The 7,764-nt window shown below is 41.3% G+C and overlaps 1 long non-coding RNA gene across 1 annotated transcript; it reads right to left on the minus strand.

The window, feature by feature from the left end:
• Nucleotides 1–3,104: 3,104 nt before the first annotated feature.
• LOC138156734 (uncharacterized) lies at nucleotides 3,105–7,244 on the minus strand. The gene is made up of 2 exons (XR_011167213.1): nucleotides 6,956–7,244; nucleotides 3,105–4,592 (listed from the first exon to the last, which is right to left on the minus strand). It is a non-coding gene; the product is annotated as an uncharacterized lncRNA (long non-coding RNA).
• Between the last annotated feature and the right edge of the window lie 520 nt (nucleotides 7,245–7,764).

Raw genomic sequence — 7,764 nt, forward strand, 5'->3', positions numbered from 1 at the left:
CTCTTTCTTCCTTTCCTCCTTTCTTCCTTTCTTTCTTTCTTGAAATATTTTATTTTGGGGCAGCTAGGTGGTGCAGTGAAAAGAGCACTTGCCCTGGAGTCAGGAGGACCTGAGTTCAAATTTGACCTCAGTCACTTGACACACTTACTAACTGTGTAACCTTGGGCAAATCACTTAACCCTGATTGCCTTGCCTTCCCCCCTCAAAAAAAAAAAAAAAAGGAAATATTTTATTTTTCCCCAGTTACATGTAAAGACAATTTTTTAGCATTAACTTTAAAAAATTTTTGAACTCCGAATTCTCTCTCCCTCTCTCACTTCTTTCCTCCCTGAGACAGTAATCAGTTTGATATAGTTTTAGGAAATTCTTTATTATAACTGAAATAATCGCCCCAGTAACTCTACTATCTAGTCTTCCTTCTTAACCTGAGATCTGTGAACTTGATCGTGTCTTTTAAATATTTTGATAATTATAATATATTTGAATTCTTTTGTAATCCTCCATATTTTCTTTTATGCATTTGAAAACATGATTCTGAGAAGAGGTCTACGGACTTCACAGGACTGACTTTCTAAGGTATTCATGAGACAAAAAAAGGTGAGGGCGGTCCAGAGCCTAGTTTATCCAAACTTGAAGAGAAAATTCTAATAAGGGTCCCCATGACATATATTGACTTAGAAAATCATATATTCACATTATCTATGTTCTATTGTATTTTTATTTTATTAAAGTATTTCTCGATTACATTTAATCTGGTCCTAACACACTTGGAAGTGTTATGGGTCTCACGCATTTGCAGCACCTGTTTGACACCCCTGGTCTAGAGTCACACAAAATGACTCTAATTTCTCTTCCATATGACAATTCTTTGTGAATCTGAAGGCAGCTTTGGTGTATCCTCTACACTCTCTCTTCTCCAGGCTAAATATTCCCATTGCCTTCAACTAGATTTCACATGGAAAATCCATATGATCATAGGACCATGGCTTAGCACAACAGTTTTTCATTGATTTATTCACTCTTTCTATGCTTGTTCATTGATTCACTCTTTCTTTTTTCACTAATTTGTTGGTTCATTCTTCACTTGTTCATTGATTCATTCATTCTTTCTTCACTCATTCATTCTTTCTTTCTTCATTCATTGATTCATTCTTCATTCATTCATTTTTCTTCACTCATTTATTGAGTCATTCATTCTTCACTCATTCATTCATTCATTCTTTCTTCATTCTTTCATTCATTCATTCTTTCTTCACTCATTCTTTCTTTCTTCTATCATTCATTGATTCATTCATTCATTATAGATCTCGAGCTGATTAGAGATAATCCAGTTCAACATCTTCTTTTTATAGAGGGGGAAATTAAGTCCTAGGAAGGTCATATGGTTTGTATAAGGTAATACCTGTAGAAATTACAGCATTGGGGTTCAAACCAAGGTCCTTTCCCTCTAAGTCTGTTCTTTCCATAGTATTTTGTTAACTGAATTTATGCAATCAACTCTCATTTCAAATGCTTGATGTTAAAGGAATCCTGGGGTAAACTTTTTTTTAATTAAATGAAAATGTTTTTTAAAAGGCACGGCCTAATTTACTTTTTGGCACATCCAAGGAGCTCATATCAACCTTGCTTTAATCAGGGCATGCCTGTATTTCAAATAACTGAAAAGACATGTCAGAGGTAGTGTGTTAAATAATCATTTAAGAAAGGAAAAACATCTTTAAAAGGGAAAAAAGGTAGCCAGTTGTCAAACGTTTTCCTAGCTGTTTCATTTAAAGTAGTCCAAAGTTGGGAACAAAGCATGTATCTAAGAATTCAAGAATTGCTAAATAATTGTGACTCGTGAAGAGAAGGCAAGATTTCTTCAGTTGAGAGCTCTGTACCTGAGTGAAATCAAAGGTTCTGTCCCTAGTCCCTACCCCCTGTGTTAATCCAGAGAGGCAGCATGGTTAGATGAAGGAAAAAGAAGGAGGGGAAGGAGGAAGAGGAGGAGGGAGAGATAAAGAATAAAAGGTGATGCAGAGGGAAATAAGCAGACTGAAATCTATGCCAACTATATTCTTATATAATAATAAAATTTAATACTTATATGGAGCTTTAATATTTTCAAAATACTTTACAATATTATCTCATTTGATCCTCAAAACAATCTTGGGAGGTAGGTTCCCCTATTATCCCTATTTTACAGATGAGAGAACAGAGGCATGGAGAGGTTAAGTGACTTGCCCAGGGTCACACAGACCATAAGAGTCTGTGTCTGAAGTTGAACTCAAGTCTTTCTGACTCCATTTTCAGTGCTCTATCCACTGTGCCATCTAATTGTCTCAAATATATATGCATACTCACACACACACACACACACACACACACACACGTACAATTCCCTCTGATAGAATGTAAGCTCCTTGAAGGTAGCAACTATTTCATTCTTTTTCCTCATATACACAACACCTAGTGCAGTCTTGGGCACATAGTAGGTCCTAAATCTATTTTTATCTACCAGTATATGCACATATTTTCTCCTCCATTGAACTTTAGTGTTGGGATTAACCCCAACCTTTAAGTGAGGGAACTGTTTCCCTTCTTTCTTGGCATGCTTAATACAGAATGTAGTAGCTGCTTAATAAATGTTGATTCATTTATATAAGAAAAAAAGCAAGTAAGAAGATGGAAAAAGAGGGTTAAAGACAGTGAGATTTGGAGGATTTTGGGGTGGGTGCAGGGCAATTGGGGTTAAGTGACTTGCCCAAGGTCACACAGTTAGTAAATGTCAAGTATTTTCGGCTGGATTTGAACTCAGATCCTCCTGAGTCCAGGGCCAGTATTCTATGCACTGTACCACCTAACTGCTCCAACATGATGAGATGTGGAGCAGGTATAGAAAGGAACAGAAGAATGAAAGCAACCTTATTTTGTTGGTGGTTTGGTGACTCAAACACCAAGGGCCAAAGGTCAAGAAATTTGGGGGAAGATTTTGTCTCCTCCCCCCCTTTTATATGTTCATTTGATGGTTTCTGCTCACATCTATTAATATATAATAAATTAATTAACAAATTGTAATATAATGCCAAGGAAAGGCAACTTCCTAAGGTTAAGAATACCAGCATAGGTGCTCTCCATTTTATTCAGTGACAAACCAAGAACAGAGAAGATCAAAACATGACATCATTCCAAACACAGCATTTACTAAGTGTGACTAAATAATCTCCAAGGACTACCCCACCCCAGGACCTTCCAATCATTCAATCAATTACAAAGTCCCTGGTCTAAATACTACTCCACCCCTAGGCTGTACCTTCATTTAGTCCACCACAAAGTCCCTCTTCTCAAATGGAGATTAGTTTCCAAACATAAGTAAAATACATTCATTTATTCAACCACAGAACACAAAAAGGTCAAAAGTTCCCCACCCCTGGATCACAATTGAATCTACCCCAGAGTTATATCAAGTTTAAGCACAGCACTTAATACCCAAATGGAGGTCTTTTCTTCATCTTGACACAAGGCAAGTTCTCAGCAATCTTAGTTCCTGAGGAGATAAGGCTTAGCAAGGCCACAAGATACATTGCCAGTCCCTTCATTAATTCATCCTCTGTCTGTAGGACAGTCCTAGAATCCCTGAAAACATTAGCAAAACCCTCTCCCAGGATTTCTGTAAACATACAACAAGAAAATCCTTCTTCAGGGCTTCTGAACCAACAGAAAGGTTCCCAGACCCCTGCAACAACAGCACTGTCCTTCACCAGTGGACAGTATTCATTCTGTCTGCAGGACAGTCTCCAGACCCCTGCAACAACAGCACTGTCCTTCACCAGTGGACAGTATTCACTCTTTGTCTGCAGGACAGTCTCAGGGCTTCTTAACCAAAAGCCAGGTTCCAGGACTTCTTCAACAACAGGACTGTCTTTCACCAGTGGACAAATCTGGCAAAACAACATCAAAACAGACAGACAAAGTACCAGCAAAACAGCCATGTCTCCTCAGTCCTTGGCAGCTCAGGGGGCAGGTCTCAAAAGTCCAGGGCAATTCAAAGTGGCCCTCAGCAATTCTCTCAGTCTCTCTCTGCCTCCACGAGGTGCTGCTTCCCAAAAGTTCTTCTGCCTCTCTCTTGTCTCTCCAAATCACCAGCTCCTCCCAGTTCAGGACTCTCTTTTCACATCAACAAGTCCATCCCACAGGTGGGATTAACAAGCTCTGGGTTTTAACCCAATCAATTTGAAAACCAAGCCAATACAGGGGGATCTTTATGTTCCATTACTATCACACAAATATATAATAAATTAATAATAATGTATCATAAAGGATTAATTTTCTAAAATGGAAAATGATCATTTAAGAAACTAATCCTCTAAAAATGTTTAGCCTTCATACCCATAGCATGGCAAAAGAGGGATAAATACAATTTAGAGAACCGTTTATTTCCAAGCTTTTCTTCATTTCCATTCCCTTGGAGACTAGAGCTCTAGATCTGTCTGATGTTCCAGCATGCACCATCAGCAGAGGTTCACTAAGACTGCAGACTTTTCTTAGGCTGCTTCATGCAGGATAACTTCCAGTTTCCAGGTGGTGGCTATCACCCATAACTGCCTGGTCCCCTGCAAGAAACCAAAGCTGTGAGACACATACTGCCAGATCCTGGGCCTGAGGTTGGACTCTTGGTTCTGCAAAGTTTTGTGTGATGAGTCTTTCAAATTTGTCCAATTTGATGATTTGGGGGCAATTCTTCCAAGCTCCCAGAAAACCAACAGCTAATGTTAATTATGACAATAGCTCACACTTAGAAGGCAGTACTTTGAGGTTCAAAAATCTCATTCAAAAAGCATTTATTAAGCTCTTGCTATGTACCAGGCACTGTGCTAAGTAAGTAGTCACTGGAGATGGGGGGGTGGGGGAAGCAAAAGCAGCCCCTGCTCTCATGGAGCTTACACTCCAGTAGGGAAAACCAAGCAATTAACTGGTACATGGAAGATATTTAGAATGACTGGACAGTAACTTTAGGGGGAATGAACTACAATTGGGAAGGTGAAGGAGACCAGGAAATACCTCCTACAGAAGGTGGGATTCAAGCAAAGGAAATCTGGGAAGCAAAGAAGAGGAAGGAAGAGGGGATTGTCATGGTCAGAACTACAATTTAGGAAAATCACTTTGACCTCTAAGGGAAGGATAGAGTGGAGTGGAGAGAGGTTTGGCAGAGAACACTCGGGAGCTTACTAAAACCATCTGGGTAAGAGAGGTCACGAGAGCCTGCACTGGGTTGGCCAGCCCCCCAGAAGCAGCAGAACACCCTGAAAGGAAGACAGGAGGGAGTATATGCCAAGAAAGTCAAACCATCCCCTCTCCTTTTGGCCACTGTGTCCCCTCAGACCCTGATAAAGGCAGCCCAGTACCCTGATCCAAGAGCCTTGGGAACAGTGATGCTTCCAGCCCAGTGCTGGCAGACAGGCCGCCCTGGTGTGTGGGGGTTGAAGCCTGGGGGTTTCAGTCCCAGCTCCTGAAGACCTAGAAAAGAATGTTCTAACTTCACAGTCTTGGGCCCCAGCACACAGCCCAGCAACAACAAAAACTGATAGGGTTTCAATCAGTGGAAATGACACTTGCCACTAAGGACCATGGAGCCTTTCCATTTGACTCGAAGCTGAAACCTTCCCAAAGTTCAGTCTTCCCCCTTAGAATGAAAGCTCCCTGAGGTCAGGAACTGGTTCATCTTTCCATTTGTATCCTAGCACAGTGCTTCTGAGGTAATAAGCACTTAATAAATGCTTTTTAAGAAATTATTCATCCATTCATTACAGACATTTTCCCCATCTTGCCTTGAGCAGGGACAGTGTCTTTTACTGGGCGGGGGTATATCACAGGAAGAGCCAGTAACTATCTGGAAGTTAGAGGCTGTAAATACAAATCCCACCTTTGTTACCTGGCTGACTCACTTGTTTAAAAAATGGAGAAACTGAGGTCTAGAAGGTCTAAGTGACTTCCCTGAGGTAGCAGACCTTAGATACCTCATCTGTAAAATCTGTTTAATAACTCTTACCAAGTTAAGCAGGTTATTTTGTGAGGATCAAATGAGATTGCATATGCATACATAGGTATATACACATATTAGACTCATAAAGGGATGTGTGTGTGCCAGCCAATTAGTGCACACACACACACACACACACACACACACACACACACCTTTGAAAATCTTAAAGTGGAGCAGCTAGGCGATACAGTGGATAGATCCCTAGACCTGGAGTCTAGAAGACCTTACACTTAGACACTAGCCTCAGACACTTACTGACTGTGTGACTCTGGCCAAGTCACTTAACCTCCATCAGGTTCTTCATCTGTAAAATGGGGATAATAACAGCATTTCTCTCCCAGAGTCATTGTGAAGGTCAAATGAAATAATATTTCTAAAGAGCTTAGCACATAGTAGGTATTATATAAGTGTTGGCTATTGTTGTTGTTATTATTAATCATACCTCTGTGGAAGTGAGGCAAGACAGGCTTGGGAAGCAGGGCATCCTGACATCAGGACATTTGGAGCAGTGATGGTCTTGGGCTGGGGGGATTGGGAGGCACGCTTCCTTTCCTTGGGTGTTGACATACCTTGAATCAGAAGGGACAAGGGACACACTTCCTGCCCAGTGACCACAGCAATTCCAAATGGAGGGAGGAAGGTTGTGTCCTTCCCCTGAGACAACGCTTCAGTGGCCTTGTCCTAATTATGTCTCTAGCTGTAAATGACCCTAGGCATTTGCAAACATCTTCGTGACTAATGTGTCCTCATTCATCTTAGGATTTCTATTTGTTCTACTTCTTTCAGTGAATCCTTCTATATAATATTGTGAACTATGGGCTTGCTGCTAGGGAGTTAGACTAAGTATACTGAATTTTGCCACACCTTGGGTTTCCTGGATTAGGACAATGAACCTAGAAGTTGAGAACATCTCCACCCTACCCCCCATCATACCTTGGCTTTTTGTATTAGAAGAGCCTCTCACCCAAGATTTTCATAAATGTGTCTCCCCACTGAAGTCTGACACTGGACAAGTCCAACACCCAATGTCAGCATGGTTTTCCGTGTCCTATAGTTGAAGTTTTACCCTCTTCCCATGAAACGCAGGGTGAGTCAGGCTCCCAGGTGAACAAGCACCAACAAGCTTGGCCTCTGTCATGCTGGGAGAAAGGCAGTATCACCCACTGGAGCTCTCCTGCCCCAGGGACGGCAAGACCCAGCATCCCCTTGGAGCAGCCTCTCTGTAGCTGACTAATGAGATCCCTGCCACTAAGGAGGAAGGGAAGCTTTAGTACTGGGTTTATTTACTCTACTGGAATGCCTACAGCCTGAGGCTTAGAAGCAGCTCTGCCTTGGGTGGGGATTTTTTCTTCTTTAAGGTAAAAAAAGACATTCTATGCCACTGTGGGAAAGAGGAAACTGATCATAGCATCACCAGGCACCAAGAGAAGGTGAGATATTGTCTAGCTCAATGCCAGGACTTCAGGCTGGGCCACACACAAACCATAATAGACAGGTGAGAATCTGTTGCATTTTTAAAGCCCTTCAGAAAAGGAGAGTGAACTCAGACCATGAAAAAGAAGCATCCTGGCTGTCACATACTGATATCTTCCATGTGTCACAGTGGAAATAGAACTGGGTTAGGAAATAGAAGTTTGGGGTTGTTAGGATCCCAGCTCCAGAACTGGAAGAACCATCTATTCCAATCTCCTCAAAGGGACATTGAGTCTCAAGGAGGTGTGATGACAGAGGCAGGATTTGAA

This window comes from Petaurus breviceps, unplaced genomic scaffold (assembly GCF_028583685.1).
Source record: "Petaurus breviceps papuanus isolate PSGF00001 unplaced genomic scaffold, PetGlider_PUasm1.0 156, whole genome shotgun sequence".
Taxonomy (NCBI): Eukaryota; Metazoa; Chordata; class Mammalia; order Diprotodontia; family Petauridae; genus Petaurus; species Petaurus breviceps.